The following is a 24,601-nucleotide window of genomic DNA, read 5'->3' as shown; positions in this document are numbered from 1 at the left end:
GGTTGCCCTGTGAATTTTACTTTTTGGCGATTTTATTTTACCAAACCATATCTTCTTTGAAACAATGGAGCTGATGCCTAAAAATATCTCGGGCTGGGCTTGCTGGGAGTCTTTGAAGTTAAAGCTCTGGCGTCCTTCTGCTTTATGGCTGCAGGATGATGCATGTATGTATTGTCTTTGTTAATTAACTCCACCTGTTTTGTGAGCCTGAAATAGAAATTGGATGAAGCTGCATATATGTACGGATGCATAATACTGCTTTTGCAGTAGTGAACCAGCAGCTCCAAACAGGTTTTAGTTTCCCTTTTGCTACCAGTTGCTCAAGTGCTCTGGAGCTAAGGCTCATTCTTCTAGAGCCTGTTGTTGAACTGGGCATCCCACGCAGTTGCACTTGAGCTGTCTGTATGAGAGAGGTTTGAGTTTCCTTACTGCTTTGGAAAGGGTAGTGATTCTCCAAGTGCACTTTCTGTGGCAGATGAAGGAATCTTTCACCTTGCAAATGGAAAATTCCATTCTGTAAATCAGAATGACCACCTTCCTAGACCTCTTTGGAAAGTGTTCAAGTGGAAGTCAGACTTCTACTGTATATGTTTCCTTTGGTGAAAACATTTTTTTTTTTTTTTTAGATTTATTCTTTATTTTAGAGCCGGGGAGGGGCAGGGGGAAGGGGAGAGAGAGAAGCTTAGGCAGACTCTGCACTGATCATGGAGCCCAATGCAGGGCTCAGCCTCACGACCCTGAGATCACAACCTGAGCCAAAACCAAGAGTTGGTCACTTAACTGGCTGTGCCACACAGGCACCTCTGGTGAAAATTTTCATGGTACTGAAGTACTCTTTGCTGGTTATAGGAAGACTAGTTAAAAATTTTGGACAATGGGGATTCCCATTTTTTCCAGCACAGCAGTGTCTACATCCCCAGTGGGTTACCAGAAGAAAAGGCCTATAGCGCCTGGTGGCATCTCCTCAGTTCGGATGGGACAGCATGTTAGAAGCAAGAAAGAGATGGGGTGATGTGGGTTGCTCAGGTACCAGCAGTAGTGGCAAGCTCATTAGCACATTCTTTCCCTCCACCCCATGCTGGTTCTCTTGCATGTCTGCAGTCAGTTCATGATTTGAATACCCATCTGCAGAAGACAATATATGAGTTTCTAATTCTCTTCCCCATGGTCATTTTTTTCTTTCGTTCATTCTGAGTCATCTTTGATTAAACAAAACAAAGATGTTACTGTTAATTATGCACCCTTTCAAACAGTGCAAAAATTCTTTTGTGTGTGTGTGGGGATGATTTTGATGGGGATAGTAATTTATGATGGCAGTATTTTAAACAGTGGACCAGGATGCTAAGAACCATAATGAAAAAAAAGTGTGAGTCTCTACTAAGGAAAAATTGTTTCTGCTTATTTATTCACATTCCTCAAACCTTTTACTTTCTTCTCTAACATTGTCAACAAAATCCATTCAGCCATTTTTATTCTCTTTAGACATCTTATTAAAATTGAATCTTTGTTCCAATAGCTAAGATTGCAAATAATAAATGAGGTACCATAATATTGACAGGTTGTGGGCAGAGTGCATGAGCAAACTGGAAATCTGCCATCCTGCTCCTGGCACTTTAAAGATTAACATGAAATGGGCAGGGGTGCCACAGAATCAGCACTCAGCTCTGCCAGGGGGTTGGCACAAGGTTCTAAGGTATTCCTGGGGCTCAAGTTCCATGGACAAGTTGGTGCAGGCTGGTGGGTTGGCATACCTCCTGGAGAGGGGAACTCCAGCTGATGGGAAAGAGGGGCCATCCTAAGAAGGCTGTTTTGACAGCGAGGCCCACCCACAGTCAGACAGGAAGTGGGGCACATACGGGTTGGGGGTTAAGGGAAGATCTAACCCAGGAGGTGAGTTGAGTAAGATCTTGGAAGACTCATTTTTTTTAATGTGTTCCAACTATGGAAGACTTGTAAGCACTCAGAAGACTGTGTGTGTGTGTGTGTGTGTGTGTGTGTGTGTGTGTGTGTGTGTAAGACCTCCATTTTTATCTTTCCTGACTCCAGAAACTCAAAATCTCATGTTGGCTTCCTTTGATGGTACAGGGCCAGGTCTTTGCAGTTGCAGGCAGGTGTTTGTGGCAACTGTGACTTAGCAACAATTGTGTGAATGAGAAAAAAGTTGCGGGCAAGTTGATTGCAGCAAATGGAAATTCTATGGTGGTACTTTGTGGGAGGTTTAAAGGCAAAGAGTGTTCAGTTCTCTTTTGATGTCTATTTTTTTTCTTCTACAGTTTTTTGAAGAAGGAGGATGCTGATCTAGACGTGGAAAAAGTAAGTTGACAAGTTTTGCGCTGAGAGCACAGGTCCTTTGAATTAGAAAGGGTGTCCCATTGGGACCCAGGACTTGGTCCACTTTGAACTTGGGATTGTGATTCTGAGTCTGTAAGTTTTTGAGAGATTGAGTTGGGGATGGAGCCAGTACATGAATAGAAAGTCTTACCTTAGGTGAATCTACCATTTTCCCCCTTCTCTTAGTTGTAACACTTGGTTTTGATAATTGTGGGAACATATGTTTTAGCTATACGATGTGTCTCCTTACCCCAGAAATAGAATGGGACAGCTGTCCTGTGGCTGATGAGCCTTCAGGGGCTCTTCAGGGTCTTCAGACTGGTTAAGGAAGGTCCCCTTCAGTCCATCCACTTTTGTTTTTTCTCTACTCTGAGATGACTTCTGCTTACCTCTGCCCTAGTTGTACCTTCGAATTGTAGTCACTGTGTCACAGCTCATTCTTTCATTCACTGAACTTTTTTTTTGATGCGCACTGGGTGTTAAGCACCATGCTGGAGTCTGTTGAGACAAAAATGAATGTGACCGACAAGGACACAGGCAATGATTGTACAGTGTGATAGAAGTGTGCAGAAGGGGCTCTGGAAGCTCAGGCTGAGGCTGGACTGTCCAGAAAAGCTCCCTGATGGAGGGGATGTGTGAAGGAAGCACGTATTCACTGCTTCTGCAAACATTCACTGAGTCTTCTCTGCTTGTACTTCTCTCGTCAACCAGGTGCCTTGGGTCCCCGTGGAAGTCTGGACTTAAACACGTCTCACTAGCCACCCATGGGATCCTATTCTGCAGTCTCCACTGCCCAATCACATTGCCTTGGGGGTAATTCTTCAGCAGTTCAGAGTTACAGTCCTCTATTCCCTGGACACTCAGGGGCTCCTTTCATCATCTAAGAATGACTTGGTGTTATTTCTCATTTTGAATTTGTGTGTAAGAGAGGTTCTTCTCCCTGAACTAGAGCCATTCTGTATGCAGTCAGTGTACCTTTAAGTTGAGGAGGTGTACTATCTGAAAGCTCATCCTAGAACAATCATGAGCAACCCCTGATCTTTGACCCATGCGGCCCCCTAGCTTCTGCAGAATGGCCTGTGATCTGCTTTCAGTCATGGCCTTTTCAGCTCATGCAAACCAAGGTGACTCAGGCTCTAGTCAGGGCTAGATTGGAGCGGAGCCTTTTCAAAATCCCGGTGTGCTTAAGTTTTGGTTGTGGAAGCCAGGGGCTGACAAAGGTACTCCCTGTGGGGGGGTGGGGAGGAGGGTCAGCACTGTGGCCCTCCTGGCCCAGGCTGGCCCCACAGCAGGCTAGAAGAGCCTTTGGGTGCCAGGAGCCACCTCAGGACGGTGTAGTGCAAACTAGTCAGAATAGCCAGAATCCTGACGGGACGGTTTAGGAAAGGCCTGGAGCTGTTCTAGGTTGCAGGGCTTGCCCTGCCTTGTGCGAGGTGAATCCTACAACCATGAAAGGGGGCGGTCCAGTTTATGGGGAGGCGGGTCTGTTCATTGTGTTCTCAGTACAACCCAACGCCAGGCAGGCAAGAGGGCTCAGTAAATCGGCTGGGAAGCCCTGAGTGAGTGAATTAGAGTCTTGCTTCAGCCCTGCTCTACACTTGCTCTGTGACCTTACGCAGATCTTTTTCCCGTGTAAGCCTCATTTTTCTCATCAGTAACATGGTCCCTTTTCTAGGATGAAGTAAAATTCTTCGTCTTTTAACTTAAAAACACAAACCACACGTATTTCTTTGTTTTCTGACTCAGGCTTTGTACCAAAAAGCATAAAGTGCTGTTGGCCACGCGTCTGAAGGTTGCTTAATAAGGCCCACCACAGGTTGGGAGCTCCTTGCAGGCGCAGCCTTGTCTGTTGTACGTACCCTTGGGTGCAACACTGGCAGCAGTGAGTGTCTAACGAGGGAATGAATACCGCGACCGACCCTGTCGTGTGGGTTGGGTATTTGTAAGTACTGAGGGAAATTCAGAATAAGAGAAGCTAGAAGTGTGGTGGGAAATGCTTCTTGGGCTGCGTGAATTTGAGCTGCCTGCAGAGGACCCTGCCCGCTGCACCCCCGGTCACATAGTTAATGACCTGGAAAACACTCAACCACCCCAGGGGAGTTCACGGTTTTAAAAGTTCTAATTCAAAAGCTCCAGTTCCAACATTTTTTCTAATGCTGATAGAAGGCTGTTGAGCACAGATGTATAAATTGTTCTTTTCGCCTGTATTTATATATCTGCCAAGAAGAATCTAGAATAGGGTGTGCCTCCATTGTATAATTAAATGACACCTGCTGGCCAACCCAAGGGAAGAAAAATCACAGAAGTCTTGGTGTGTTTTTTTCTAAATGGATTTTTGAGTTTTCTCTTTCAGTTGAACATTTTTGTAAAGATAGAAACTATGAATGGAAAATTAGTCTTATCTCGACATGTGAAATCGCAAAGATAAACCACCTAAATTCTGTAATTATTATTATGTGTAGTTTATTGAGCTTATACTGAGTGCTTTCTGTGTGTCACGCTTGACCATTACAACAATCTTGTGAGGGAGCCTTGTCCCTTACCATGAATTGCTTGAGGCAGCACAGTAATAGCAAGGATTCTAATTATATCTGTCTGGGTCTAGAGCCTTCTGTTTCTCATACCCTGCCTTACCTTGAAACTGATACAATAGTTGGAATGATATATTTGTGTGACCTCTTTCTAAAAAGTTTTACGAGTAATAAAAAAGCAGTGTTACTTTCTAGAGAGGTCTTCGTTGACACTCCCTTGCAATCTGGATGGGGTTGCCCTGCTACCATGCACTTCTCCAAAGCTATCATTGTTGTATAGTTATTTGTGCAATAACCATCTAGTGTCTGTTCCCTCTTGAACTGTAGGCTTTGTCAGATCTGAATCCTTAGACATGCTAAGCCTAGTCCCTGACTTCTAGAATGCCCTCTTAAAATGTTGACTACAGGCATGAGTGAATGGCACATGACCAAATTAGGGGGTAATGAGAGTCCATGAAAGCCACTTTGGTAAGTGGCAAAGTAAAAATCTTACTGGGTATTCCAGAAATCATGATTTTCTTCTCCATCTATATGTTTTATCTGTGGAAACCATGCTAATTAATAGCAGTATATGGCAATAAGACTCCTTGGCTTCCTCTTCTAAAGTACAAAGTGACAAGGAGACAAATAGATAATTCTTAAAAATGATGTAATCCGTACAAGCAAAGAAAGTGTGAGAATAAAAGAGGGAGGAACAGTAAGAGCACAAGGGAGACATTAATACTGCTTTATTTTGTTTTTTTCACAGAATCTTCTTGAATTATTAAGGGATACACTTCTGAGTATGGTTTACTTAAATCACTGATTTAAATATACACAGTGTATCTTCTAAAAGTAAAACCCATACTCAATTGAATTTTAAAGAATATGTAATCAGGTTATATCAGAAGGACAAAAACGTACTTTAAAAAAAAATAAAACTGATTGGGGCGCCTGGGTGGTGCAGTCGTTAAGCGTCTGCCTTCGGCTCACGGCGTGATCCTGGCGTTATGGGATTGAGCCCCACATCAGGCTCCTCCACTATGAGCCTGCTTCTTCCTCTCCCACTTCCCCTGCTTGTGTTCCCTCTCTCGCTGTCTGTCTCTCTGTCAAATAAATAAATAAAATCTTTAAGAAAAATAAATAAATAATAAAACTGATTAAATTGGGTTATCCTGTTTGGTAATTTAAATCATGATTTAAATGGATTTGATTAAAATAACATCTGTTTTGGTCATAACGATTTTCAAAGGGGTAAGGAGAGGTTTGATTTCCATGTATCCTACATGATTTTCATTTATCCTGCATGGCTTTGTCTAGCATGATTGAAAGTATTTGGCACTTGGCCTTGAGAGAGACCCATCATTTTTGTAGTTTCAGTGAGAGCAAGAATCCCTATATTGCTGTTCTGTTTGTAGGGTTTGGATAGCTGCCTTTAGGCCACAAATATGGTCATAGATACTACTGCCTGTTTGATGAATACAGAGACCACCCCAAATAAAAATTGTCATTCAAAAGAAAAGTAAATAGAATGCTTTAGAATGTTTCTTTTTCCCCGGTGAATTCCTTAAAATGTGTTCATCCGTAAATGTAGAATGTATGTAGAAGTTGCTCCATTTTTCAATTTCTTTTGTTTTAATAAGTCCCAAGAGAAGTGATAACAATATCCTAGTTTCATATTGTGGGGCTAATAGTTTTTATTTAAAAAAAAAATGTGGTTCTAAACAATTGGTTCAAAATTTGAGACTGCATCTGGAACCAAGCTTTAAAGCCATGTATGTGGGATTCCTACATAGCTGGTTGAGAGGTGGAAAAATTAATTCATGTAAGATTTTTCTTTAGTAGGGGGACTAGGATTTCCAGGGGTGAGAAGTTCAGCAGTGCTTATATGGGGAGTCCAAAGACATGAGGATGTGTCTCGAGTGAGAATGTGTATGTGGGGGTGGGGGGTGGTGTTGGGGTGTAGTGTTTCCCTGTGTATGCTGGTTGCTATAAGGAGGTGTGAAGAGGAAGAGGGAAGAACACCCATAAGCAGAACTCCCTGCCCTCTGTAGAAGCCATTGCTTCCTGAATGAGCTGGAGGGCTCATTAGGTGGGTGTGGGGAATGGAGAAGGCAGCCCTGGTGCGCAGATGGGACTCCTCCTTAGGCCTTCTCTGATCCATACACTTAGGGCTGTCAGCCCCAGGGCCTATAGGATGCCCACTTGTCTCCCATTCTCTATGCCTTGCCCCAGCCTCCATGTAGATTGACCCATTCTCTTGGAGATTGGACATGGGGAAGGACCAGCCTCTCTATCGCTGAGTAAAGTCCTGGTGACTAGGAAATGGTTTGGGTTGGAGGGGGTTGTTTGGAAGGGAGGAACTTGCATAGAGTTCTGCTTTAGGTTGAAGAGCAGTTTTAGTCCTGCACCAAAAACAGTTGTTATACATCACCCATAACTGACCAACTTTCTTTTATATAAGTCTGCATTATAAGCCTAAGTGCTGCTGGAGAAGAAAAAACATGCCCTCTGCCAATTGGAATTTCTAAGATAATAAGATATCCTTCTTCCTAGACATAAACTCCAGCAGATATTGATGCTTGATAACCATTGGAAGAGCTACAGATAACAGAATTTATGTTGTGATCCAAGGAAAGAGTTGGAAAATTAGGGGTGAGTTGTCTAGTCTTGGATGCAGAACACATAATTCATTTGTTCCTCGAACAGTAACAAAAACCAGTGGACTAACCACTCTCCTAGGCCACATGTTATCTTACTCAGCAGCCCTGCTTTACGTGTGAGGGAAATGAAACCCAACAGAAGTGAAATGATTTGCCCAAGGACTTACAGCTACGAAGTGACAAGATCCAAAAGTAGTTCTCAGACTTGGAGTACCTTCCTGTTTCCACTCTGTGGTGGATATTCTCTTGTACTGAAGCTCAAAAGAGCAGAAGACAAATGAACCATCTAGTCTCATGCAAGTTAACTGGTAATTATGTACACATCTTTCATTTTCTCTTCCCTGAATTTAAGACTTTCACCCTTATTTGTGGCTTTAAAAACTGTAATGATGTTTTTTTATCAAAGAGAAATTAGAAACTTAAAGGGGAACCATCTCTTTGAACCTGACCTGCTCCCACCAGGTGGTCCCTTGGGGGTGACAGCATGAGAGTGACTTCCCAGGGATGGCATTCTGCAGGGGTTGGAGTCCGGGGCGGCCTGTTCCTGGGCTTGGGATCATCTCGTTGTCCTCATCTCAGTAGCATTCATCATTCTACAAGGAGAGAGCTGGATGCTGCCAGGAGAGAGTGGAGAGAAACTCAGCCCACGTCACAATGGAGAACCAAGACAAGCTCCCACCTACTCTGTAGGCTTTCTCTTGTCGCCGTGAGTTGCTGCATAATTTCTTCCACTGCAGCCAGGGCTGCTGGGGAGAGGTTGGAATCACTCGGTCGTCTGCCTTGCCTAGATTTATTGTCTGCTGAAATCACCTGTGAAGGAGAGATTATTAGTAAAATATGTGTAAAGAATGGCTTGGAAGATACTTTTGTCACTGCCCTGAAACACTTTTAAAAGCAGAGCTGCACTTGTCTGAGCTGGTGTGTATATGGAGAAAAGACCTAAAAATACATTAAAATTCTAGCTTTTCCCCTAACGAAGGTTATTACTTCCCACTTTTGGGCTACACAAAAGTTCGTGCAGAAGATCTCCGTGTTAGTTTGCTGTGGCTGCCATAGCAAGCGACCGCACACTTGGCAGCTGAAAACAACAGATCTCTGCTCTCACAGTTTTGGAGGTCAGAGCCCACAGCAGGATGTCAGGAGCGCATACCCTCCAGAGGCTTTGGGGGAGAACTGTTGCTTGCCTTTCAGGTCCTGGTGGCTATAGGCGTTCCTTTGACTTATGGCCACATCACTCCAGCTTCTGCCTTCGCCTTCAAATTCTCTTCTCTCCTCTGTGTTTGTCTGTCAGATCTCCTGTGCATTCCTCTCGTAAAGACGCCTGTGATGGCTTTCAGAACCCGCTGGATAATCCAGGATAAGCTCCTCCTCCCGAGATCCCTAACTTGATTAGACCGTATCATTCCATTCCGTGTGAGGTGACAGTCATAGACGGCAGGGATTAGGAAGTGAGTATTGGGGTGGGGGGTGAACATTTTTCTGCCTCCCACACCTTCTCTTTTGAGAAATTCCACATTTTTCATTTCCTGAAACATAAAGCTTATGACCACTGGTTTCACACATTACTTCAGTGAGTTTGATTTTTCCTACAAGGGGCCCTTCCCTTGGGAGACCTAAGAACCCACCTGGTCTCCCAGACCATAGAACAGGCAAGGCCATGCTTGTGTTCTTTCTTAGATTGGGGTTAATATGAGGATGAGAAATCATGGGCTCTGAGAGCTGGGAGGGGCCTTCAAAATCATAGTCTCCCAGTCTTAGGGGGAAACTGAAGCCAGAGATGCAGGGTCAGGCGAGTCAGGAGCAGAGATGGGACCAGCACTTACTGCTTCAGCCCACCTCTTCTGCTGTGTCCCTGTGTGTGTCCAAGCTGTCTCTCGTCGTGTAAGTCTCCGCATCATCCTTCATGTGACAGCTCTTTAGCACTGGAGAACTCCATCCCTGCAAATCCCCCTTTTCTCGGCCAAAAACCCTGTTCTTACAAATATTACCTGATACCAGGATTCTGTCATTCTGGTGCATTCCCTTGATGTCATTGCCTCTTTAAGAACATAGCACTCAGACATGAACAATACTTCTGAGATGGCTTGCCCAGTATAGGGTAAGGACTCTACTCCTGGAACTGTTAGGTCTTATGAGCTGCACATGTTTTCTGCATCATTATGTGCTACACTTAGGGGAGTCAAGGTTACATCTCCATCTAGCCACCCTGTCACACTTCTGGCTTACACTGAACTTGTGTTCAGTAAAAATCCTTAAGACTTTAAAATATGAATTGCTTTAAACCTATCCCCTTTGCCCCTGCCAGATAGAAGAGCCGGGTTTCTGTCAGTAGCAGGATGTGGTCAGCTTGGGACCGAGAGTAGAGTCCAGACAGGGATCCAGAGAACGGGTACATCCATGAGCGGGGACACGCTCCTAGGGTCGGTACCCGCAGCAGACAGTAAAAGGAGGCAGTTAAGGCAATTTGGTGAGGCGTAGAACTGGAGAAAGGCCTCCGTAGATGGCAGTCTAGATGGACAGATGGTGGGCAGCAGAATTGTCTGGCTGAGCAGGCCACGGGGCAGATAGGAGGACCAGAGGCATGGAGGGACAAGACTCAGATGGGAAGCTCATGGAAAGAGATGAGTCCTGAATGACGAGTTAGAGTCAACTGCCAAAACAGGAAGGCCCAAGATGGGAGCTTGAGTCCAGAGAGTGAAAGGAAGCCCCTGGTCTGAAGTCAGAGTCACAACGTGGATGTGCGTCTGTGTGTCAGTGGCCTGGAGCCTCACCCACTCAGAGCCTGGGGTCAGCCTCACGTGGCAGAACTTGTGAACAGGACTGAGTTGTAGCAGCTGAGCAGATTGGAGGGTGTAGGGTAGGTGATAACACCCTCCTATAAATACACAACTGATTTTTTACCGTTAAAAGCAGGGTTTTATTTTTGTTAATTCTTTGGGTTCTTTTTTGGTCTATTCCGGCAGTCATTCCAGCAGGCCGAAAGGTTTTAAAATCTCTATTCTTTTCTCTAATTGGTTGACTGTCCCCTCAGTTGTGAATTATTTGTGATATCCCTAAGCACATCTTGGTGAAAACCTTACGAGGAATGAGCCTACAAAGTCCCACTGTCAGGACCTCCCTCCAGGTCAGTGTTGCTCCTCTGTGATGTTAGCACCCCTGGGTTTGTTGCTCATCACCTCTGGGGCCTTCAAACCGTATTGTCACTTAGCCCAGGGTTTCCGATCTCTTGCAGCTATGCTTTGAGCCACAGATGCTTTGCTGAGATCCAGGTGCTCTGTGTCCATAATGTACCGCTCTGATAGTCCTATGAAAATGCCCTGAGATGAGGGCAGTGCCCCAGGAAAGGAGAGTTAGTAGCGAGCTTGGTTAGTCATGGCTGTGAGGGCAGAGGTCCCCTTGGTTCTTCTCACTGATGTCTGTAGGTTTCAATCCTGAGCCCCACTTCCTGTAACACACTTGTGGGTGTTAGCCGTGGGTGATTTTTAAGGCGAGACTAGAAGCCCATATTCAGATGTGGAGTCCTAATCTTTGTTTCTAGGGCTCACCATTATTAAAGACATCCTCCTTTGCAGAGTACATGTGGTCTATGAAGAGCCAACCTCACTGTTGGGTGCATAAGGCCGCTTCTTGGAAGATGTAGGGGTGTTCATTAAGTTGTGAAATGTGCCACTACTAAATGTAGTCAGCGTGTAAAGTGCAGGAAAGGAAGTGAGATGCTGTGTGGATCATTTATGTTAACAGAAGAAGGGGGGAAGACAACAATTCACTCATTTGCATAGTCCTTCCAAATAAGACTGCCAAGACCAAGTGAGATGATTTCAGGGTCAGTCACGAGGCGGCGTGATGTAGTGGAAAGAGTGTGTGGGCCTCAGGGGCTGGAGTAGGTCTTCCTTTGTCACCACCGAAGAGCTGTGTGATGTTGGCTGTGGGGGAAGCGGGGAGTCAAATGAAGAATTGCCACAGTGGTGAGTGTCTGAGGGGAGGTGCGGGGGGCTGGGAAGACCAGATGGGAGCATCCCAGAGAGGAGTTTGCAATGTCTGTTCCTTCTTCCCTCTTTCTTTGGGCAGTACCAGCCACGGATTGAATAACTTCCAAGTGTGGCAGGGAGCAGATTCATACTTGGGCTGGAAGAATGGGCAGGCGGGAGGTTCCTTTCCACGACATTATTTTTTCTGTTGCTCTTCTTCAAGATTGTAGGAATGCCATAGTAATTTAAAACAAACAGAACCTGTGTGTGTGTGGGGGGGGTGTAGGGGGAGGTTCTGTTCATCTTTGGAAGACTATTCTGCAAAGTAGTCCTTAACTGGTGGTATAGGAAGCAGTAGTTTAAAAAACAAAGTAACTGCCACTTTGCCTATTATACAGTTATCAAATAAGGGGAAAAACTTTTTTTCCTTGACCAGAGAGCTTAACCCATGTGTCAAGGTGACGCTTATTGCAAAAAAGTAAATTTGATAATGGGGTTAAAAGTTTGAACAGCCCTTAGGTACTGAAAATGAAATTACTTCTATAACCTACTCATGAAGTTTGGAAGTCCTCACAGTGATCCACAGTGAAGTTTTAGATATGGGAGAGGCCTCACTGGCAAAGTGTCAGGAGCGCTTTTTTCATGTATAACCCATGAACTGGAAGAACAAAAAAATGTTGACAGTTACCATAATATTTACTGTATTTTCTCATATTCGGTTATATTTATTAATGTAAATACTGGCTACTAGCCAATCATGTAACTTTATTATTATTCTATTTTTACAGTGGCTTAGAGGAAAATATAATTAAGCTTCCACGTTTTCTAGGTAGTCAATACACCAACGAAAAGATGCCATGTAATGTTTTTTGAAGGAAAAAGTAAAAAAGCTTCAGAAACAATTTCAGACTAATGGAGCAGGATGTATCAGGAAAAAGCACTTGTTTATTTTTTTGTTTGTTTTTTCAAGTTGTTTTTTTAATAGACTTTATTTTTTAGAGCAGTTCATAGCAAAATTAAGAGGAAAGTACAGAGATTTCCCAAGTGCCCCTGTCCCCCCACATGCGTATTGTGCCCCACCAGAGTTGTACAGTTGTTACAATTGATGAACCTACGTTGACACAGCATTACCCCCCAAAACCCATAGTTTACATTAGCGTTCACTCTTGGTGTTGAATGCGCTGTGGGTTTGAATCCGTTGCCGTAACTATGCTCTGTGCTCTGCCTATCCATCCTTCCTTCACCTAACTTCCAGCAACCACTGATCTTTTTTTTTTTTTTTAACTGTCTGTGGTTTGGTCTTTTACAGGATGTCATGTATTTGGAATTGTACACTATGTAGCCTTTTCAGATTGGCTTCTTTCATTTAGTTATATGCATTTAAGTTTTCTCCATGTCTTTCCATGGCTTGAGAGCTCATTTCTTCTTAGCGCCAAATAATGTTCCATTGTCTGGATGTCCCACAGCTTATTTATCCAGTCACCTTCTTGAAGAACGTTTTGGTTGCTTCCAAATTTTGGCAGTTGTGAATAAAGCCATTAGAAACATCTGTGTAGAGGTTTTTGTGTAGGCGTAAGTTTTCAGATCCTTCAGGTAAATACCGTAGAGTGTGATAAAAAGCACTTGCTCTTTGTTGGAATTTAGAAATTGTTTTGTATTTTCTTCTTGGGGGAAGAGCCCAAATCACTGCATGCCATAGGCTCGTTTCCATGTAAATTTGGTCAGCCACCATTTCACCCGATGCTTTAACCCACAAACGTCCATTGCTGTATTTCTGCTCAAATTTGTGTGGCGAATGACGGAGTTTTGTGTTTTCTCTTATATCACGTATGCCCCAACTCCGTGATCATTTGAGAGCTCTCTCACCCAAATTGAAGGAATTGGCCAATTCTGATGCTTTTCTCCAAAGGTTCTCCTTTCTTCTGTTTTCTTTCCCACAAATCGGGCCTGAGTCAGGTTATTACCTCTCACTTTGGAATCACCTTTGCTGGCTTGGTAGTTCAGACCTGTCTTTCAGTTCCTCTGTTTATTGTTGAATTCAGCATTCTCTATGGAATTGTGCACTAGGCTCGGCCCCCTGACTGTAACAGCATCGTGCTCATGTAGGGTTTGCTTTGCGGTGTCCTACCACCTCTTTGCATAAACCTTTCCTTTTTTTGTGATTTTTTTTTCATATTCATTCTTCACTTAGTGTGTCTTCTATGAGCAAATGAAAATTGGCCCATTAAAGTGAAAATGGAGATGTGCTGTGCTTTTTTAATGTTACAATGCAAGTGGTATGAAACATTTTTGAAGAAAATCAAATTCCCTAAACTCAGATCTCTAGGACAGTGCTTACAGTTTATGTATATTTTTCATAATAGTCTAGTAGAGAAAACCCAACATAAAAAACATTGCCAAATTCATTTGTTTTTGAAATAATTTCTTTATCAATTTTAATTTTTGAACAGGAAATAAAAAAGCTTTTAGAATAAACATTACTGAAATAGAACAAATTCTTATTTTGTCTAAATTACAGCTGTGGTACCAAGATCAAGGACTCCTGAGGGAACCTAACTGAGGTTAGAGCAGAAAAGTAATCTCAGAGCTTACCTTTAAAAGAGGCAAAAAGATGAAGAATTGGGGCACCTGGATGGCTCCGTCAGTTAAACGTCCGCCTTCGGCCCAGGTCATGATCCCAGAGTTCTGGGATCGAGCCCTGCATTCGGGGGGGGGGGGGGGTCCCTGCTCAGCGGGGAGCCTGCTTCTCCCTCTCCTCCCTGCTCGTGCTCTCTCTCGCTCTCAAATAAATAAATAAAATCTTAAAAGAAAAAAAAGATGAAGAATTATGTTAAGGTGGGAACCTGGGTGTCTGGGAGATGGGTAGAATTAAGATTGTTTTGTAGGAAGGAAAAAAGCGTGATTTGGGAAGTCAGGCTAGACAGCAGTAATGCAACGGAGCAAACTTGACAAGCTTCTCAGGAACATAGGACACACTGTGGTTGGGTCAGGTTGGGAGATCAAGGCCAGCATTGCTGCCTGCATCAACTTGGTATAATTTAGCAAACAGCTATCACGCTCGGAGTGGCATTTTAGGTCCCCTTGCAGTGCAGTTGGTACTACCTTCTGAGTAAGACCTCACCACAAAGTTGACCTTCCCATCCATGGTGGCCACGTGAGTCTGTATAGAGAATAAAGGAAGTCATGTTGGGTCTTCAGTGGTCATCATGTTTGGAGGAGGGAGTTGAACAGAGCCAGCACTCAAGTCTAAAACAAAGGTCTGAGCTGAGGGCTCCACACGGGTCAGAAGATCTGGAAGGAGGGAGGTAAGTCCAGGGCTCGGAGTAACTTGGGAAATGAGGAGGAAGAGGAGGATGTCTACAAGGGAATATAAATATAAATATAAATACACACACAAAGAAGTGTGTATATGCATCAGTTATATACATATATACATACACAGAGAGGGGAGTGGAGGGAAAAAGAGGGTAAGAAATACAACCGCCTGTACCCATCCTGCAACATAAGAACTAGAATATCACCAGTACTTTGGGAGTCCTTATGTGTTTCTCCCTGGCCATACTCCTCTCTCCTGGTACCACTGCTGAATAATTTTGTGTTTGTCATTTCCTGGCTTGTCTGTGTAACTGTTTCCCCACGGCTTTACTATGTGATCTCTTATTAAGTTTTGTTTTCCATAGGCAAACAAAAATACTGTGTGTATATATATATATATATATATCTCCACACACATACATACATGCTCTGCTGTTCAATCACTTGACCTGAGAATACATATATATACATATATATACACACACACACACACATACACACACACACACACATACACACACACACACACATACATACATACACATACAAATGGTATTCGTGTACCATTTGCTTTTTTTTAACTGGTCGTTTTTTTAAAGATTCATCCCTGTTGATGCATGAAATGACATACATAAAATTCATGTATCCCCGCTGCTGTATGGTCTTGTATTGTGTGAACACACCACAATTTATTTATCCAGTTTCCTCTCAATGAACATTTGGGTCATTTCCAGTTTTGTGCTATTTTAAACAATGCTGCTGTGAACATTCTTGTACATGCATCCTGCTGCAAACAATTTCTCTAGGACAGGTGCCTAAGAGAAGAATTTTGGGGTCTTAGAGTATGTGCATCTTCAACTTTACTGGATAATTTGTTTTCCATAGTGGTTATATTTGGACATTCCATTTGACATTCTCATGAATAAACATATTAACTTTTTTTTTAATAAGATTTTATTTATTTATTTGACAGAGAGACAGCGAGAAAGGGAACACAAGCAGGGGGAGTGGGAGAGGGAGAAGCAGACTTCCCGCCAAGCAGGGAGCCCGATGCGGGGCTCGATCCCAGAAGTCCGGGATCGTGACCTGAGCCGAAGGCAGACGCTTAACGACTGAGCCACCCAGGCACCCCTAAACATATTAACTTTTAAGAGAAGGGGAAGTCCAAAGTGCAGGATTGGCTAAACATTGGAGAGGAAAAGGATATCATTAGGGTCTGATGAAGTACAACTCCCCATCAAAGTGTGGAGTAGAGAGAACTGGGGATATGAAGACAAAGATATGGATTTAAACAGGCACTGTGGATAGGGTAAAAGGTTATCTCGCATGGACTGTAGTCAAGTTGTCATTAAGTGGTATATTCCATCTCAGTAGGAATGAATTCCCCAGTTCCCCCCATTTTTACTACTCTCCCTGATCAGCAGGAGTCTTTAGTGCTCTATCTGGGGAGCACATAGATGCTTCCAGGCATTTAAGTGTACTGTTTCCACATCACACAGATGGCGGCATGGATTCTAATAAAGTTTTCAAAACGGACACAGTCACACACAGATATTTTGGTTATTACTCTCCCACAAACGTAGGAGATTTTTCTGGCAGCCATGCATTATACTTTATAAATTCAGTAAACTCACATAGGGTTCGATATTGCTGACTCTTTTACATCATAGGGTTATTTGCCAAAAACTCAGAGCTCCTCTGCTGTTGTTCAGTCACTTGACCTGAGAAGAATGGGCGCATGGCATTTTGAATAGCAAACTAACTCTGAAATATGACACAGTCCTGGGTGAACATGTTGGCCTCATTTGTAAGTTCTGACCACTCTGACACATAAAGCGGATAGGACTTGTTTTCTTTTCAAAGAATTTTCATTCTTCTAAATCTAGATTTTAGTGAGGATAACTTCTTTTGTTGGCATTCCTAGGAAACTGAAAGTAGAGCACTGAACCATTCACAGCACTTGCTGCCTGGAGTCTCAGAAGTGCAGCCTTTTTGGGCTTGTTATTTTTGGGTGACCCTTCATTAATAGCATTCATCAGATTTATTTGATTCTAGGCCTAAGAGCTTAGGGATGGTGGCATTTTCAAGATATTTTCATCATAGTTTTTTCTTTTTTTTTAATCATCTGTTGATTGGTATTATCTATTTGAAGCTTTCAGTGGTGACAGTACATATTTGGGAAGGCAGCATGGGTATACTCAAGATAAGCCCTGGGTGTTATACACAACTACTGAGTCATTGAACACTACTTCAAAAACTAAGGATATACTATATGGTGGTTAACTGAACATTAAAAAAAGAGAGAGAACACCATGCTTTGCCCCCAAAACTGAAAAGGACCTCAGTGTTCTACAGTTTGAGGTCTCATTATGTAAACTATAACATGTCTACTCTTGGAATATAATATATTAATTAAAATGATTAGAAAAATGGTTAAATAAGTTAGACAAGTGTTAAGAAAAAAGCAGGATACCAAATTGTGGAATATGATCATAATTTTGCAAAGCGTAATGCATGCATAGGAAAAACCTACAAAAATTATACCAAAATGCTAACGGTTGTATTTGAATTATGAGATTATAGGGATTTTTGTCTCCGTGTTTGTTAATGTGGTTATATTACTTTTATAATAAAACTAATTAAAAGGCTGGACTTTAGAAAGATCAATCTGGATTCAAATTGCCACTCTGCCACTAACCAGCTGTTTGACCTTGGGCAAGCTACTTAACTGGCTTCCTCAGGAGCTCAAGATGTTATATCTACCCCCATAGGGTTGTCGCTAGTCAAATGAGGTGATATTCCCAAGCACCGCACCCCTGGTGCAAGTAGCTAGTTTGGTGCTTCCTACCCTCCTCAGCTTCCCCTTGTGAAACAAGCTTTGCCCAGTACACACCCAAAAGCCATGAGTGATGCTCTTTTATTATCTGGTTTCTATTTCGTCTGGTTGGGGCCTCACTGTGATGTCAGTAAACACTTTTGACCTCTTGGAACTTCTGTTTTAGCAGTGACAACTGATGGTTATTTTAGAGAAGTGATTGGTGAGTAAGAATGTTTGGCCTTACTCACCAAGGAGGGGAAATTTGAGGAACTGGACTTCCTAAAGTTTGAGAATTTCAGCTGTTCAAATATATATATATGGGATTGACAGAAACATGCTTGCTTATTTGAGGACATCTTAACATCCCTTGGCTAACAAGGAGAGAACATGTTATATGCTTGCTAAACAGAGTGGTGATTTTCTTGGCTCTGTCAAGTTCTTCTAAGAGACAAATACAAATAATATATAAGAGAAGATTTAGCAGGATCCCCAGGGGCTGTGTGTGAGCCCTAAGATGCTAACAGCTCCATGATGATGGGAGATGATCGTATTCAGCAGTTGGTGTAAAAAGGGCCAGAAATGCTCAAGGAGATCCTAGTGTTTAACTTACTTCAGTGTAAGTTTATTCAGGCAAGGAGATGAAAACTCATTTCTTTTTTTCTTTTCTTTTTTAAAGATTCTATTTTTAAGTAACCCCTACACCCAACTTAGGGCCTGAACTCCCAACCCTGAGATCAAGAGTCACATGCTATACCGACTGAGCCAGCCAGGCGCCCAGAAAACTCATTTCTTAAGTGTAATAGCCACCTACAAATGGGCCAGGTACTGGAAAATGTTACCTTGCCCTGGTTCAGGGTACATCCTTAGCAAAGGCCCAAAGAGAGATGCCCATATTCCCAGGGCCCGAGTTATCCTATCTACTTGGACCAGTATTCAGAGTATCTGAGACCTCGCCTAGACCCTTAGACTTACAGTCTGAAGACAGAAGTACATTCCTGACCTACTCAAGGCTAGAATCCAGGTCTGTACACTCCCAGTTAATGTCCTTTTTAGAATAGCAGACTCTTCCTCTGCCTCCAGCTGGCTTTGTACAAGTCACTGGATGTGCTGAGCCTCACGTTTGTTATAAGAGGAGAGGTTTAACCTCTTAAGGACCCTTCTGGATCCAAAGTCCAAACATTCAGTAATTCCTTTGGCTATTTTCTTTCTTCTTCTCCTTCTTTCTTCTTTCTTCTTCTTCTTCTACATGTCAGCATCTTGAGAGGTACAAGTAATTAAACTATGGGAAATCAACTATAAATTCTTGTTCCTTCAAGTTTGAGGCTCTGAATCAGGCCCCCTGTGTTCTGTGGATGGCTTGATGGGATCAAGATCTTTCTGCTAAGGCCACGGTTCCCCATGGCATGGTCTTGGCTCTACAAAGATCAAAGATGGCACAAGGCCAACTGGAATGCAGTGGCAGGAGGTTCCTCACTGGTGAAACAAGCTGCTGTAGCCCTTTAAGAGGGAGAATCGAGCAAGAAAAAGAAATGAAGGGCATACAGACTGGATGGGAAGAAGTGCAGTTCTCTCTACTTGTAGGTGACATGACTATTTACATAGGCAAATCCTAAAGAATGTATAAAACCACTTCTAGAAACAACTAATAAATGAACTTAGTAAAGACCTAGGATATGAGGTCAGTATACAGAAATCAATTATATTTCTATATATTAGCAGCTAATAGGTGAAAATGGAAGCTGAGAAACAATTCCATGTGCAACAGCAACAGAAAAACATAAAACTCTTAGAAATAAATGTAAAAAAACTACCAATTGGTGCGATCTCTGAGGGCACTTAAGGGTAATGGGTGCTAACAGTCCCAGACAGTCCCCAGGGAGTGGACTTGCTTTTTGTAGCCCTTACCATTTCTCAAGGGAAAAAGCTAAAACTTGCATAATTGTTTAGCATCATCGAGATGTGGATTTGTATTCAACAAGCCATGCAGCACTCCTAGGGCCGTTTCATGATTTATACCAAGCATAGCTCCTCTGCAGTTTGGGTATAGGGTGAAGTCCTGAGTGATTTATAGGGCCAAATTAAATCTCATGCATAAGATGTTCACTCAGAAAGTTGTGATTTTTCTTTATTCTTTGTTCTTACTTCTCTCTAGGGTGTGATGAGGCATTTAATCCACCAGACAGCAGAAGGGTCTATGTAATGAATTTTTACATGCCCTGGTCATTTTAACGTAATCATCCGTGTTTTAAAAGGCTTCATTAAGTCTATTGTTAGGATTGTAAAACTACCTAAGAGAGAGACGAGGGCTTTTCCCATTTTCAGAATTCAACAGACAGTTTCTTAATTGCACTGCGTTGGGTGAATGGTAATTAAATGGGTTGGGAGAATGTGCAATATTTATTTATAGTAACAGGCATGTCATGTATTTATAGTCATTACTGCACAGTGTACTTGATAACATCCTTTTGGGGGAAAAGGGTTCATGACTATTAAAAGTTGTTCCAATAACTGTTTTTGGCAGGTCTTTGAATCTAGCTGTGAATGTTAATAGATCCAGGTACTTTTATATTAAAATACCATACAGAGTAAACCTTTTGCAAGGGAACTGCGCTTGCAAAATTTTGAATATATTTTTAACATTTTTAATATAAAATAAATATGTTTGCCAGTGTCAGTAGTCTTTGGAGTGTTACAATGTACCTTAATTTTAATAAGATGATAGGAGAGTGACTATGCCTTGGATCTTAAATTTGGTAATAAGTGCAGTTTATGGAACATAAGAAATAGCAGGAAGATCGGTAGGAGAAGGAAGGGAAGAATGAAGGGGGCGGTAAACAGAAGGGGGAATGAAGCATGAGAGACTGGACTCTGGGGAACAAACTGAGGGCTTCAGAGGGGAGGGGGGTGGGGGACTGGGATAGGCCAGTGATGGGTATTAAGGAGGGCACATATTGAATGGTGCACTGGGTGTTATATGCAAATAATGAGTCATGGAACACTACATCAAAAACTAAGGATATGTATGGTGACTAACATAATAAAAAATTATTATTAAAAAAAAGTGCAGTTCTACCACTGTATTCTTAATGTGCTCTGACATGGTAGATTTGTCAAGCAGATAGGAGAGAAATTTTCCATCAAATATTGAGGATCTTACTACCAATTAAACCACCATTTGGCGGCCTTTTCGAGGACCAGATGAAAGCTAGGGAAATCCTCCATTAAGAAAAACGTGTGCACACATACACAGAAACACAAATACGGTATGCTACCTCAGGAGGTCTGTGGACTGACTTCCTGAATGCCTCTTCGTGGACCCAAAGATGTGAATCCTTGATCTAAATGCAAATTGTACAAATAGCACCTTCTGTTTTGCACATCCCCCATGTCTAGTCTCTCCCCTGCCCATGTCTGCAAATTCATTTTCATTTATACCTTTTCTCCAGAGGACATTTTTACTCAAAGTCTCCATTACCAGTTAGTTCAGTCTAAATGTGACAGAAACAGAGATCCCTTTTCCACCACTACTGATTTCCAGCTCATCTCGTCATTTCTTCAGTGGTCACCAGTTTCCCCCTCTGCCCTGTCTCCCCAAAAGCTGGAACAAGCGTGCTGTCTTACTCCATGCAGCTAATATATTGACACCCTTTGGTCACACGTTCTTCCCACTGTTTTCATCCCTTCTGTCGTTTATCAACACCGCCCTACTTCAAGCCTCAAACCTCTGTCCTTTAAACAGTCCCAGCCTCCCCTCCTCTGCACTCCCTCCGTCCCACCCTTCATCTGGGACTCAGTCTTCCCTGGGTGTGGCCTGCCTCACACAGGCACACTTTTACCTTGCCCCCTACCCTCTTGGACAGCTTCAGGGGTTCTCTGTCATGGCACACAGGCAGTTAAAAGCCACCAGCTCCTTCGCAGTGAGGGCCAGCTCTCCTCCTGCCATTTCCCCCAGAGACTTTCTTTCCCTGAGCTCCTTGCCTGTCCCTATCCAGCCACTCCTTTCCCATCTTCCTGCACCACCAGCAGCTGTGCCCCACCAAGAGGGTGCCTAGGCCAGATGACCAGTCTGCTGACAGGCAGTGGTTGGGCGCCACACGTTTTCTGTGAGCAGTCACTGAACCTGGAAGGAAGATGGGTCCCCAGGTCTGGGCAGCCTTGCTGCTGTGGAAGTATGTACTTCTGTTCATTTAGCAACTTTTCCCCACGATCTAGCTCAATTGAGTCAGTACTGCAGTAAAGATACTTTGGAAGCACCTTTTTTAAAAAAGCGTGGGTGCAAGGGACTAGGAGAATAGTGCGAAGCGAATAAATCCATGGCATCCCCCACGTGGGCCCTCTCGTCTTCCCCTGCTGGCCTGCAGGCCAGCGGCCCCCTCTCACTAGCCAGGGGGCACGGACCGTGGTCTGCTCATCCCTGCATCCTAGCACGAGGCGAGGGCCAGCCTAAGTGTCTGATAAGGGACGTGTGCAGGTGCCACAGCACATCGGTCTCAGTATTTGATAGATTCATAGCTGGAAGTGACCTCTGACGTGATCTCCAGCCACCTCATTTGACAGCTGGGCAAGCTGAGAGTCAGGGAGGTTAAGTGACCTGTCCAAGGTCAGACAGCAATAAAATCAGCTTTTGAACCTATGTTTTCTGACTCCCAGTCTCTCTTATTTGCTACATTACAAGTGCTCCATCCACCATTCTTCCTTTTGCCCTTCTCCTTCATCTCTGTGCGTATTGGTGCCTGTTTGGTGCCATGGATATTCTGAGCTCTTCATACTGCCTGAAGTTATCTGTTGCACTTTAATAAGCATAAGTACTTAATAATTATCTTAAATTTTGAATAGCACTTGGTACTTTTCAGGTTCTTTCACATACGTTTTTCCATTAGATTTCACCACAAACCAGTAAGATGGGTTGAGCTGGTATCATTCTCACACATCACGGGAGATAAAAGTAGTGACTTGTTCGAGACCGAGACCATGTGGCTAATAAGTAACTCAGTTGAGGATAGAGCCTGGTTCTCCTCAGCCAGAGGATGATAGCAGGTTAAAACTGTTTTCAAAAATCTGGCTTTGGGCTCTGGAATCCTTCCTTCCTTGATGTAAACATAAAAGAAATAGGATTTCCTATTTTCTAACAGTTTCTAGTTTAGAGGCTCATTTCCTAAAGTACGTTCTGAAGCACGCTGGTCCGGTGAGATACTCAGTGAAAAATGGGTTTCATGGCCAGATAAGCTGGGCATAGCTGCTTGCTGTATGCCCCTCTTGGGGGATACCAATGCATATTAGCATTTAAAGGTTCTGACAAGTCCTACTGCAAAGATGACTGTCGAAGGTACTTTTTTTTTTAATTTAGTAAAATACACATGACATAAAATTTACCATCTTAGCCATTTTTCATTGTACAGTTTAGTGGTGTTAAGTATATTCACTTTGTTGTTCAACTAGTCTCCAGAACTCTTGTCATCTTGCAAGGCTGAAATTCTGCACCCCTTAAATAACACTCCATTCTCCCCTCCCCCAGCCCCTGGCAACCACCATTCTACTTTGAATTACTATGAATTTGACTACTCTGCGTAGGTACCTCACATAAATGGAATCATACAGTATTGTCTTTTTATGACTGGCTTATTTCACTTAGCAACATGTTGTCAAGACTCATCCATGTAGCAGGTATCAGAACTTCCTTTTTAAGGCTGAGTGATATTCCATTGTATGGATATTCCCCATTTGTTTATCCATCCAACACGGGTTGACACTTGAGTTGCTTCCACCTTCTGGCTATTGGGAGTAATACTGTTACAAACATGGGTGCACAAATACCTCTTCAGGAATATACTTTCAGGGCACCTGGGTGGCTCAGTTCATTAAGTGTCCAATTCTTGGTTTTGGCTCAGGTCATGATCTCAGGTCATGATCTCATGCTCCACACTGGGCATGGAGTCTGCCTAAGATTCTCTCTCTCCCTCTCCCTTCCCCTGCCTCCCCATGCTCTCTCTTTCTCAACAACAACAACAACAACAACAACAACAACAACAACAATTTACTTTCAGTTCTTCTGGATATATACCCAGAAATGAAATGCTGGATCATATGGTGATTCTGTTTTTAGTTTTTTATGCAACCACCATTGTTTACCATATTTTTCTACCCAAGTTTCACAGATTCATTTGATCACAGAATTCTTTTTCCACATTATACCTTTGAGTTTCCCCCAGAACACAGGCCTCCCAGAAAACACTGGGAAATCCTGAGCCTGGGATTATTTCCGCTTGTTCCAAGGATTTCCTCCTGTTCCAGGGAGCTGGCAAACCTCAGGATGCTGGCCGGGCATTTCAGCCACAAAGCTGCCAGCCCACAGGCCAAGTGAGCAGGGTGGTCCCAGGACCTGCAGGAGCAGAGGAAGCTCACAGCACACACAAGAGACTGCAGCACGTGTTCCTCCGCCTGCCGCTGACGCTGTGACCTTGGCCCCGGTGAAGAGACTGCTGTGGCGCTGATGGCATGTAGGCAGCACTGGTTAGGTTGGCACCTTTGTGCAACAGGACAGTAACCCCCTGCCTACGTGCAGTGAGGGGCCTGGAGAGGGATTCGTGGTGAGAAGTGTCGGAGTGCAGAATCCACTGTTTCTTTCCTCGAGGAGGAAGGAAAGCCACCTGGTCAAAACCACGTATAAAAGGGCTCCTCCACAGGACTTGTTGTGTTGACTCAATCTAATTGGCCCTTAATGTGGTTCCTAAATAATTGAGGGGTAGTAGTAAATACTATCATTGTGTGGGTAGGTAAAAATTCCAGCAGAGTTGATCTGCTTTCCACAGATGGAAAAAAGGGGTATGTGGGGCAAAGGCAGTAAAGTGAGGAAAGAAGAGAAGTCCCAACCCCAAAAGCTGCTGGGTACCTCAGATGGCCTTGTGTCTAGGACAAGCTCAGGAAGGCCCAGCCCTTGGTGACTTGAAGGACATGCTACATGATCAGACGCCCCACATGCTCAGTGTTGTTTCTCTG

At 43.3% G+C, this 24,601-nt stretch overlaps 1 protein-coding gene across 5 annotated transcripts in view; it reads left to right on the top strand.

Moving 5' to 3' along the window:
• Positions 1-24,601, top strand: part of FYN (FYN proto-oncogene, Src family tyrosine kinase) — a 205,966-nt gene that overhangs the window by 25,320 nt on the left and 156,045 nt on the right. For 3 of the 5 annotated variants that reach the window (XM_045798497.2, XM_087865402.1, XM_045798495.2), the window contains exon 2: positions 2,274-2,313. The exons of 1 other annotated variant lie outside the window; for it this stretch is intronic. The gene's annotated coding sequence lies outside the window, so the exon portion shown is untranslated. Of the gene's footprint in view, positions 1-2,273; positions 2,314-11,147; positions 11,470-24,601 lie in introns of those variants that run through there. One more of the 5 variants, XM_087865400.1, reaches the window with a different exon arrangement.

This window comes from Ursus americanus, chromosome 11 (assembly GCF_024610735.1).
Source record: "Ursus americanus isolate L20-20 chromosome 11, mUrsAme1.1.p, whole genome shotgun sequence".
NCBI classification, from domain to species: domain Eukaryota; kingdom Metazoa; phylum Chordata; class Mammalia; order Carnivora; family Ursidae; genus Ursus; species Ursus americanus.
The sequence above is the reverse complement of the archived record's forward strand: the minus strand, read 5'-3'. Positions and strand labels throughout refer to the sequence as shown.